This window comes from Octopus sinensis, unplaced genomic scaffold (genome assembly GCF_006345805.1).
Source record: "Octopus sinensis unplaced genomic scaffold, ASM634580v1 Contig03606, whole genome shotgun sequence".
NCBI lineage: Eukaryota > Metazoa > Mollusca > Cephalopoda > Octopoda > Octopodidae > Octopus > Octopus sinensis.
In genome coordinates this window covers 1-12179 of record NW_021826696.1, presented here as the reverse complement: position 1 = coordinate 12179, position 12179 = coordinate 1, and the positions used below count along the sequence as shown (strand labels likewise).

The 12179-nt window shown below is 37.7% G+C and overlaps 1 non-coding gene across 1 annotated transcript; it reads right to left on the bottom strand.

The window, feature by feature from the left end:
* Positions 1–7180: 7180 nt before the first annotated feature.
* On the bottom strand, positions 7181–11360 carry LOC115227480. Its single transcript, XR_004997082.1, has 3 exons — positions 11026–11360; positions 8116–8212; positions 7181–7232 (listed from the first exon to the last, which is right to left on the bottom strand). It is a non-coding gene; the product is annotated as an uncharacterized LOC115227480 (transcript).
* Between the last annotated feature and the right edge of the window lie 819 nt (positions 11361–12179).

Below are 12179 nucleotides of genomic sequence, written 5' to 3'. Positions count from 1 at the left end.
GTCCTGCCAGGTCTTCTCACGCACAACATATTTCGAAAGGTCTCGGGCGCTAGTCATTGCCTCTGTGAGGCCTAAAGTTCGAAGGTCGTGCTTCACCACCTCGTCCCAGGTTTTCCTGGGTCTACCTCTTCCACGGGTTCCCTCAACTGCTAGGGATTGGCACTTTTTCACACACCTATCTTCATCCATTCTCGCCACATGGCCATACCAGCGCAAACGTCTCTCTTGCATACCACAGTTGATGCTTCTTAGGTCCAACATTTCTGTCAAGGTACTTACAGTCTGTCGAGTATGTACACTGACATTACACATCCATCGGGGCATACTGGCTTCATTCCTCATGAGCCTACGCATGTCCTCAGCAGTCACGCCCCATGTTTCACTGCCATGTAGCATGGCTGTCCGTACACATGCATCATACAGTCTGCCTTTTACTCTGAGTGAGAGGCCTTTAGTCACCAGCAGAGGTAAGAGCTCCCTGAACTTTGCCTAGGCTATTCTTACTCTAGCAGTTACACTTTCAGCACACCCGCCCCCGCTACTGACTTGGTCACCTAGATAATGGAAGCTATCAGCTACTTCTAGTTTTTGCCCCTGGAAAGTGACGGAAGTTGTTTTCTGCACATTTTCAATGTTTATTGCTCCTGAGCATCTGCCACATACAAAAACTACCTTCCCAGTTAGCCTTCCTTTGACATTGCTACAACTCTTATGTGTCCATAGCTTACACTGGGTACATCTTATAGAGTGTCTACCTACGCCTTTTTCTACAGATCGAGCAGGGCCATCTACCTGAAGGTGTTTGTAGTTTGTCTACCTTCCTACTTATTAGGACTTTGGTTTTAGCTTGGTTGACTCTAAGGCCCTTCGATTCTAATCCTTGCTTCCACACCTGAAACTTCTCCTCCAGTTCTGATAGTGACTCAGCAATTAGAGCAAGGTCGTCAGCATAGAGGAGCTCCCACGGGCATCCTGTCTTGAATTCCTCCGTAATTGCCTGGAGGACTATGATAAATAGGAGGGGGCTGAGGACTGAACGCTGGTGGACCCCAACCTCTACCTTGAATTCTTCAGTGTACACGTTGCCAACCCTTACCTTACTGACAGCGTCCCTGTACATGGCCTGCACAGCTCTTACCAGCCATTCATCTATCCCTAGTTTCTTCATTGACCACCAGATAAGGTATCGGGGGACCCTGTCGAAGGTTTTCTCCATGTCAACGAAAGCCAGGTACAGGGGCTTATCTTTGGCTAGGTATTTCTCCTGCAGCTGTCTCACCAGAAATGTGGCATCAGTGGTGCTTTTCCCTGGCACGAAACCAAACTGCATCTCATCCAAATTGACTCTCTCTATAATCAGTTGGGCTATGACCCTCTCCGTAACCTTCATTACTTGATCCAACAGCCTGATACCTCTGTAATTATTTCTATCTAGGGCGTCACCGTTAACTTTGTAGCAGTTGACTATTATGCTGCTACACCAGTCATTGGGTATGACTCCTTCGTGTATAACCTGGTTAACTATATGGGTGACTAGGCTATAGTCAACACTGCCAAATATTTTGAGCATCTCTGCAGTAATTCCTGATGGGCCTGGGACTTTACCTGTCTTCATGCTTCTAATTGCCTCAACTACCAAAGAACTGTCACCTCGGATACCTGGTCCCTCTGTTGGGTTGACATTCAGCAGACTCTCTTTATCCCATTCATTTTCTTTATTCAGCAACCTTTCATAGTGGCGTCTCCAAACCTCTCTCTTTTCATCCTCATTTAGCACAAGTGAACCATCATCCATGCGAACACATTTCTCTCCTATCACATTACGATTCTCTCTCACACACTGTCTTGCAACACAAAATATCTCAAGTCTTTGGTCCTCACGGCACAGAACATTGGCAAATTTTTTTACTTATCTGCTTCCCCTCTGGCTAAATAAACCTGTCTCCTAGTTTCCCTTCTGGCAGTCTGATACAGTTCCCTGCTACCTCCGTTCTTCCAGTCCTTCTAAGCCTGTTTCTTCTGTCTAATAGCCCTGTCAACCACATTGTTCCACCACCACGTTACCTTGGGTTGAGTGGGGAATTTGCACCAGCCACAGATCTAGTCAGTGGCTCTCAGCAGGTTGTCCCGTAGAAACCTCGACCCCACGTTGTGGATATGTATATATACATATATATACACAGATATACATGTGTATGTATGTATATATATATATATATATATATATATATATATATATATATACACACATACATACATCTACATACAATATATATATACATATAGGTATACATATACATATAATATATACACATATATGCACAGTTATACACACATATATATATATATATACACATATATATAGATATATGCATATATATACATATATACATACATGTATATACATATTTACATACATACATATACATATATATATATATAGATATACATATATATACATATACACATACATATATATACATACATATACATATATATCTATATAGGGTATTCAATTTTTACAAATTAATTACCAGTGGTCTAGCATGTATAAAAAGTCAATACACAACATATTATACGACTGAAACTACACTTGCATGGTGGATTTTGAAAAAATTATAACACATAGAGATGAGACACTTGCTATCGGTCTCATAATTATAAGTTAGTTTTGAAGGGCTCAGTTACTGAAGAGGATTAGCCTGGTAAATTAAATTATTGTATTTACTAAAAAATCCGAAACCTATAAGTATAACCACAAAAACAAGTGAAAGTTTTTATCTTTCATTCCCTTTGAAATTGCTTGAATTTTTTTTGTAGTCTTCAGTTGTTTTTGACTGTCTCCTAGCGTGTAGAAATTACCTGTCATAGGTAATTTTCTCTTTATGTTTAAATGTACACTATTTTATATATATATATACATAAAATATATATGTTGTTGTTGTATGTTATTATAATAACCAAAGATTGACTTTGACCTAAACGAATTTGGTTTGATCAATCTGAGACTATAATAAAAGACACTTTTCCAATGTGCTAAGCAGTGGAGGTAATATACTATGAATATAATATAACCTTAAAAAACTAAAAGACAACAATTTGTTTCGACTTATATATATTATTTGATTTATAACCAATTCATATCCATTTACATAAGTCTCTTCAGAGCTTTGTCTTAAAGACAGACAAAACTCTGTGTGAAAGGACAGCTGGATTGTAAAAGAAATTACCATATCTGATGGCCTATAAGATGCATGAGTGCATAGGACATACCTTGGCCTAGGCTATACTCTTGTAAAATAAATTAGCACTAAAATAATGTTTTAATTCCTTCATTTACCTGTATAACTTTGCTATTATCGGTGATTATAAGCAATTTATTGCTTAATAACATTCAATATAAACATACAGTAGGCGATTTTTCACCAATAGATAGCAGCACATGTTTTATAAACATACATACTGTTTTGAGCAATTTTTGAGCCTACATTGAGTGCACTGGATGCAGGGGGATGTTTAAAGCCATTTTTGGGTAAAAAAAAGGTGTGTCTTATAGGCCATCAAATACAGTAATTCAAATGCCTATGTTTATGAGTGTGAGCTTTAACTTTTCAACTATATAACAATTACAATAAAAAAAATACAACAAAATTATAACAGACAAAACAATTATGTAAAGAGAATCTACAACTATCAAAATACATTTCAATATATCTCAAAAATATTAAACCAAATTCGTTTAGGTCAAAGTCAATCTTTGGTTATTACAATAACATACAACAACAACATATAAGTATTTGTAGTTGTGGTCCCCGTGATGGTGGCACGTAAAAAGCACCATCTGATCGTGGTCGATGCCAGCTCCCTCTGGCCCGTGTTGGTAGCACATAAAAAAAGCAGCCACTACACTCTCAGAGTGGTTGGCATTAGGAAGGGCATCCAGCTGTAGAAACACTGCCAGATCAGACTGGAGCCCAGTGCAGCCTACTGGCTTCCCAGACCCCAGTCAAACCGTCCAACCCATGCTAGCATGGAAAACAGACGATGATGATAAAGAAATTAAGTGTCAGGGTCTACAACTTTTAGCAGTTGTGGAGCATATTCTGAAAGTATAGTAGACAGAGTAAGATCAGGCTGGAGAGAGTTCAAAGTGCTAATAACACTGTTGGTAACAAAAAATGAAAAGCATTCTATAGTCTGCTGCTGTAATTATATGAGAGCTGAATTACATATTTTATCCTTCTTTCTGTACTACCAGTTATCCCTCCCTCTCCCAAGAATCACTTCCTTTTGACATCCATTCTTCATTCTCAATATCATCCCTTTCCACTGATCACTCCTTCTGTACCATCAATAATCACTTATTTACCTCAGCTACAGCTTATAACTGCCATATCTCATTCTTGATAGCATGCAAGACACACATTAATGATGATGATGACGGCGGCAGCGGTGGTGGTGGTGATGGTATATAATTTATGTGTGTGTGTATTTCCATGGGTCTTCATGTTGTTATTGTTGAGCAAAAGCAGTGACAATGTACTGCTTTTATACATATGAATATTTATATATATTTCTCATAAGCAATAAATAACTTTGAGTTAAGATCCTACTGCATAGTACTGCTAAGTGTCTTCGACTATACTAATAGATAAATCAATGCTTTGTCAATGAAATTTAGTAGATGGAACTGTGTGAGTGTGTACGTGTATGTAAGCATGGAAATGTCTGCAAAGTTTTTTGCTTTCTTCACATTGCTACTGTGTGAAACAACAGAGTATTTACATCACAAGGAAACAGGAGATACATTGGTAGTACAAAGGAGAGGGTGATGAAATATGTAAAGAAACAATACCACAGTTAGAAGGTTGATGATGGGTATTACAAAACTGAGTTGTGGGGAAGGCATATACATTAACAATATTCTTTCAGGACCTAATTTTTTGCTGAAATGGACAGGTCTTCTCAAGGACAGTAAATCACTTATCATCTCAGTCCTTGTCATTTGCTCCTTAATGCTAAACAACCTGAGGTTGGTCTTCACTACTTCATTCTTTGTCTTCTTGGGCCTCCCTCTTTCATACAATCGCAATTACCACTTCTTTATGCAGCTGCTCTCATCCACACACAATACATGACCATACCAGTGCAGCCTACTCTCTTGCACACTACATTTGATACCTCTTATACCCAATTTTTTTCTCAACACATGTGCACTATGTTGTAGGCACACACAGACATTGCACATCCAGTAGAGAATGTTGGCTTCATTTCTTTCACTCTTTACATGTCTTCTGCATTCAGGATCCATGTCTCACTATCAAGTAGCATTGCTGTTTATACTCAAGTATCATATAATCTGCCTTTCACTCTGAGAGTGAAACTTTTTGTTACTAACAATGTTAGTAGCTCTCTAAACTTCCTCCAGTCTGTTTTTACTTGGACTGCTATACATTCAGAACATCCTCCTCCATTGTTAATGAGGTCACCTAGGTAACAAAACTATCTACAACCTCTAAGGATCCTCATGAGCATTCAAGAAGATCTATTTTCCATGTGTTCTTAGAGCGAACACCACACGATGTACCCAGTGCAAACTATATCACAGAATTAATAGTAAACTTATTGGGTTATTCCTGAAAACTTTATCCAAAAAAAAACTGAAAGCATAGCCTGAGTTGTACCTGTTACAAAAGATAAGTTGTTCATCTGCTATTCATTGAAAAGTGAAGGAAATTGGAATATGATAATTACTTAATGCACTTTATATATATATATATATACTTTATATATTTTATGTGCAATTTTATAGACTTAATACACAGCACTCATAAAATAAATATTCACTCTTATTTTTCCATTTTCTCCATCAACGGAAAAATTACATTTTAAAATTTACATGGGCACAATTTCATATTTAGAAAACAGATTTTGTAGTAAAACAAATATTTCACATGTAGAATATATGGGTCACAATTTCATGGGGTGTAAAAATTTAATGCAACATGGCATACTCTGAAAACTACACTGTTGGTAACTTATAAACCAACGTGATGGGTCAGAGCCAATACACATTTCAATTTGCAAACACCTTTCAATCCAATACTTCTTTGCAGACTATGTTCTTTGTGTAAGTTCTCCATCTTCTTTTCCCTTGTTTATCAGTGTTGATAACTTTAACCCTTGAATCAGATAATTTGCAAACCCTTAAGAATGCAACATATAGCTGATTATGGCCAAATACAGGTTCAAGCAAAAATAGCCCCACTATATCAAATGTCTTTCCTTGTGATTTATTGATAGTCATTGCATATTACAAGCAAATGGGAAACTGGTTTCTTTCTAAAGTGAATGGCAAGTTTGGGATGCACATGCATTAAGTGATAGGTGATATAAAAAACTTAGTTCAATTAAAAAAAATACTTTTCACTACACATTCACCATCACCACCTCCATCACAACCACCTCTCTCTTTCTCTCTCTCTCTCTCTCTGCCATTCTTTAATCTCACCATCAGAACATCAACCCTCTGCTAAAATTATATTAACTCTCTTGTATATCACTACATTCAACTAACCTTTTTAACCACACAAATAATACATTCCCTCTACCATATGTCATGGATGCTTCGCTCTGTCTTTTCTCTCTCCTTTTTCTTTCTTTCTCTCTCTGCCTTACTCTCTTATATGCAACTATATCAATATATTTTACAAATATTGAACAGGACTATTTTCCTGAAAGGATTAGTATGTGTATGTATATATACTTTTGAAGATGAGTGAATAAATAACACCTCATTTAGAAAACAGGTAAGGATTAACAAGAATGGTAACCAGTTGTAAAACAATGTCACAATAATGTGTTTGTCCAACCCATGTTAGCATGGTAAAATGAAAGTAGAATGAATGAAGAAAAGAAACTGAGGCTTGGATTCTGTTTCAACTATCTCCACACTTCTAAAACCAGTCATAATATTGCTTTAAAATTTTGACACAAGGCCAGCAATCTCAAAGGAGGGGTTAAGTCAATTGCATCGACCCCAGTGCTCAACTGGTACTTATTTTATCAACTCTGAAAGAAATGAAGGTCAAGTCAACCTTGCAGAATTTGAACCCAGAATGTAAGGATGGATGAACTGCCACTAAGCATTTTGTCTGGGGTAAAACCAATCATAATATTAAAGTGTGTTTTTCTTACCTTCGGTACCTGGTCCAATTCAGCACGATTCTTTTCTATAAATATGAATATCAGAAGTGTCAAATAAATCTGACAGAGGTTTAGTTTTTGTAACATTTAACAGACTCTCTTAACTCTTTGACACCATCCCATTTCTCTTACACTACCATTCACCTTCTTATATTTACTGTACCATAATCACCCATGTAATGGGAAATAGCACATGATCACTCCTTAATTAACCTCCCCTCATCCTCCAAATCACTATCTCTGTCTTTCCCATCACAATGCCTTATGAATCAAGAACTCTTACTCTCCATTGTCACACTTCTGTTAACCATCACCTGTCTCATATAAGTGACCATCAATCGCTCATAACACCAATCAGGTATTTGCTATCACTGCCTCTCTCCTACTAACCTTTAGCAATACTGTTTCTCTTCTATTTTTTCACCCAGCACTGTTCCTCCTGTTACTCTCATTTTATCATACATTCATACCAATAACTCTGTTCCTCACATAAGACTTTTGCTTTCTCACTTTCTCAGATATTTTTGTCAGTCTCTTTTATATTCACCCTATTATTATACAAAGGGCACTTTAGTTTTGTGAGTTACAAGACAACCTCTTTAGTGCTGGTGCAACAATAAAATGCACCATACCCAGTACATCTGTAAAGTGGTTTATAAATTGAGTAGAAACAACATAGGGCTGAGAGGAGTCTTTAGTCTTATAGAAGACATGACACCCTCACAAGCACTAATGTCATAACAAAATGCACCCAGTATAGTCTACAAAACAGTGTAGTATTCCAACATGTCTAGGTGGGCAGTGGCTTCCAACAACAATGAACACAAACCATGACAAGCCATCCAAGCCATGTAGCATGGAAAATAGACATAAAATGATGATGAATTAAAAGAAGTATGGTTAACTTACCTAAATGTTTAATGTGTCTCAATGAATTTGAATATATGGCATCAGGAACTTGCTGTTTGGATGTTTGATCTAAATTCAGAAGATGTGTTTTGTATTTCTGAAAAAAAAATTTTTTTTTAAACTTCAGAAGTTTGCTTAAAGAAAATTACTTGTCATATAATGGGTAATTTTGGGAATATACTTTTCCACTGCAGTTACTATCAGTTAATGATATATAAGTGAATGAATACTAATGAAATAAATAATATTTTCAAAATGAAAATATTCAAATTAAAACTAACTGTTCACATATTTGCAATATGCTTCATATAGCAATAATACTGTTTAACATTATTTGATACGAGCAGAAACACCACCCTCTGGTGTTGAGCACTAACTCACTCAATAAATAAATTTAGAATAATAGCAAACACACAAAGACAGTGTTAGAATTCATGAAGAAATCAGGTATTATGTTGATTTAACAACATAAAAGTCCTCAGTTTATCATACATATACATATCGGAAGATGTAACTTTGCAGGAAGAGTTACAGCACAAAGTGATTAGAAAGAAAATAAACAGGATGCAATCAGGTTTGTGCAAGGAAAAAATATGAATAGGCCATAACAGAGGAATCCAAAACTGGATGCCATTGAGAACTGCTACATGCTGATGACCTTGCACTTATTGCAGAATCTTTAGCAGAATTGGAGACCTGGAACCAAAGGGCCTTAAAGTTAACCTAGCTAGGACCAAAGTTGTTAGTAAGAAAGAAGATAAAACTCTCTTTCCATCAGGTAAAATGGCCCTGCTCAATATGTAGGAAAGGAGTTGGAAGAAATTTCATTCACTGCAACCAGTGTAAACTATGGACACATAAGAGGTGTACCGGAATCACAGGTAGATTAACAGATAAAGTTGTCTTTGTATGTGGCAGGTGTGCAAGAACAATAAGCACTAAGAGAACACGGGACTTAGATTCTCTCAAAAGCCAAGGAGGCTCTCTTGAGGTAGTAGATAGTTTCTTTTACCTAGGTGACCAAATTAGCAATGGTGGAGGATACTCTGAAAGTATTGTTTCTAGAATAAGAATTGGGTGGAGGAAGTTCAGAGAGCTATTACCTCTGTTGGCAACAAAAGAAGTCTCAGAGTGAAAGGTAGACTATATGAAGCTTGTGTGCGAAGAGCTATACTCCATGGTAGTGAGACATGGGCTCTGACTGCAGAAGACATGCGTAGACAGGAGAGAAATGAAGGTAGTGTGATCTGTTGGATGTGCAACATCAGTGCACATGTACAGCAAAGTTGGGCATAAGAGGAATAGAATGTAGATTGCAAGAGAGAAGACTACATTGGTTTGGGCATGTGATGCATATGAATGAGAACAGCTGCATAAAGAAGTGCCTATCGCTGAAAGTGGATGGTACCCACAGAAGAGGGTGACCCAGGAAGACATAGGATGAAGTGGTAAGGACTGATTTCAGGATGCTGGGCCTCACAGGAGAAAATGAAAATGGAACAAGATGTCAGGCAATATGAAGCTCTAGAGAAGACCCACTCATGTCAGAGAAACTGAGTTCCAGAAGCGCTTTTGTCCCACCCACATCTAACAAGAAAACTTCTCACACACCCTATACCAACAAACCAATCTCCATTTCCACATCTTTTCTCTTCTTCATATTTCCTCTTTCATACACTATGCCTAGCTCTCACTCCCCAATCCTATTCTCATGGCCCTGTTCCTCTGTATCATTACTATTCAGTAGCCCCCCACCAACTCTATATATACCCACGTTTTTGCCACTGATTCTCCCCACCTCCTCCACACTCTTTGATCAAACTTCCTTCAGCAGTTATATTATGCCATTCGAACTTCAAGGGTATGCCCTGGCACTTGCCACCATCTATATCTCTCTCTTCCTTTACTCAACCTTCCCATTTATATTCTGATCCCTGTCCTTTGTGAGTATGCTCGGCCTTTTACCAATATCTCTATCCTGCTGTCTCCCACTCTCTCTCCTGCACTTCCCTCAGGTTGGGTAACCATATATTTCCTTTGCGGTAGCACACCTGTTTCTGTCTTCATTCCTGATCTCTCTCTCTCTCTCTCTCTCTCTCTCGTTTTCTTTCACCGGCCAGGTAACCTTGCACGACACCTGTTTCTGTCTCTCTGTCTCACTATAACCATTCATCATCTGACACAAGATCACCTCCTCCAATGCCTCCTCCCTTCTTGAAAGTTTTTTTTCTTTTGACTTGCAAGTACTTGGTGCCCCTGTCAGTGCAGGTGCCACTTCAAAGCACCCAGTCCACACTGTAAAGTGGTTGGTGTTCGGAAGGGCATCCAGCTGTAAAAACCTTGCCACAACTGACCTCACCTGTGCTTGTGCTACGTAAAAAGCATTAAGTCCACTCTGCTGAGTGGTTGGTGTTAGGAAGGGCATCCAGCTGTAAAAATCCTGCCAAAACAGTCACAGAAATCTGGCGCAGGCTTCTGCCCGGCCGGCTCTTCTGGAACCGTCCCACCCATGCTAGCATAGCAGGCAGATGTTGCGCGATGATGATGATGATGCACACTCCCAAGGGAGATTACTGCAAAATATACTTAGCAAGGAGTAAGAAGCTGTACCAAGTATTAGTTGACCAAGAGAAGGCCTTTGACAAGATCCCATACTCTGTAACCTGATGATCTCTAATGAAGAAAGAGATGTATGAATGATTTGTGAAGGGTAATGCAAGCTACGTACCAATGTGCAGTCAGTAAAGTTCGAATTAACCAATAGTATACCAATGAAAATTCAATCAACATGAATACAACAGACCTATATAAATAGTGAATTTAGACTATCTAATGTATGGTGATAGAAGTCAATAGATGGTTAGCAAATCAAAAAAACAATGCCTAAGCATTGCAAGTAAGACAAGTTACCTCAGATGACTTATTTAGATACTTTTCAAAATGAGATCGATTCACTTCAGGTAAATAAGGAGAAGGAGAAATATCCCTTTTCTCAAATGATTCCCCCCAAGTTTTTGTGAAAAAGTCTGTTTCTCTTTTAGCTAATCGTGGATCATTCAAAACAGCTGGTAGATTAACAGTAGCATTGTAAATAGTCCATTTAAACTGATCTTGAACTACAGAAGGTTCTTTATTACTGGTCAAGTGTGGTGATGAGCATTCACTGATACCAGTTTTGAAATTTTGCGGAAATCCACTGTTACGTCCATAGCCTGAAACAAAAAGATACAATATGAGAGGAAGTAGAAAATGAAATACGTATAAATAGTGTCAAAGGTTGTTAGTTTGAAGGAAAGTGAATGTATAGGCAACAAGTAGAGAAGTGCAGTATTTTGTAACATATTAGAGAGCAAATATGGAAAGATATCTTTGTTAAAGATCTCGGGAATGCACTAAGAAAATCCAGCAAATGAAAATCACCCAGTAAAGATAAAATCCCTAACTTCTGGTTGAATGCTTTCCTGGAATCTCATGGGAGACTGACCCACCTCTATAATAGCATTATGACCCCAAGAAAATCCCTCCTGGTTGGTAAATGGAGTAACTAACTAACTTCTCCAGAATGACAAAACTAATAACCTCCAAAACAACCAACCAATTATGTCATAAAATACTAACATCCATCATTATTGAAAGTACATATACCTTCCTGATGGATAACAAGATATTCTCTAGCAAACAAAAATGCTGTAAGTGTGGCTCATATGTTGGTAAAGGCCAACTTTTAATCAACAGAATGATTCTTGAGGACTGCCACAAATGACACAAAAATATTTCTATAGCAAGGATTGACTACTAAAAAAGCATCTGACAGCCTTCTTCATAGCTGGATCGGAAATATATAAAATCATGCTGGGAAATATATAAAATCTCCTCAGTTATTGATAATTTTCTATAGAGCAATGTATGAAGCAAAAAAGAAAAAAAACTGTTGTCTCTTATACTGAATTCAGAGACAGATACTACGAACACTGGTGATATCAACATTAACTGCAGAATTTTTCAAGGTGATTCTCTACCAACACTGCTCTTTTTCATGGATCTCATTTCTGAATGACACAAAA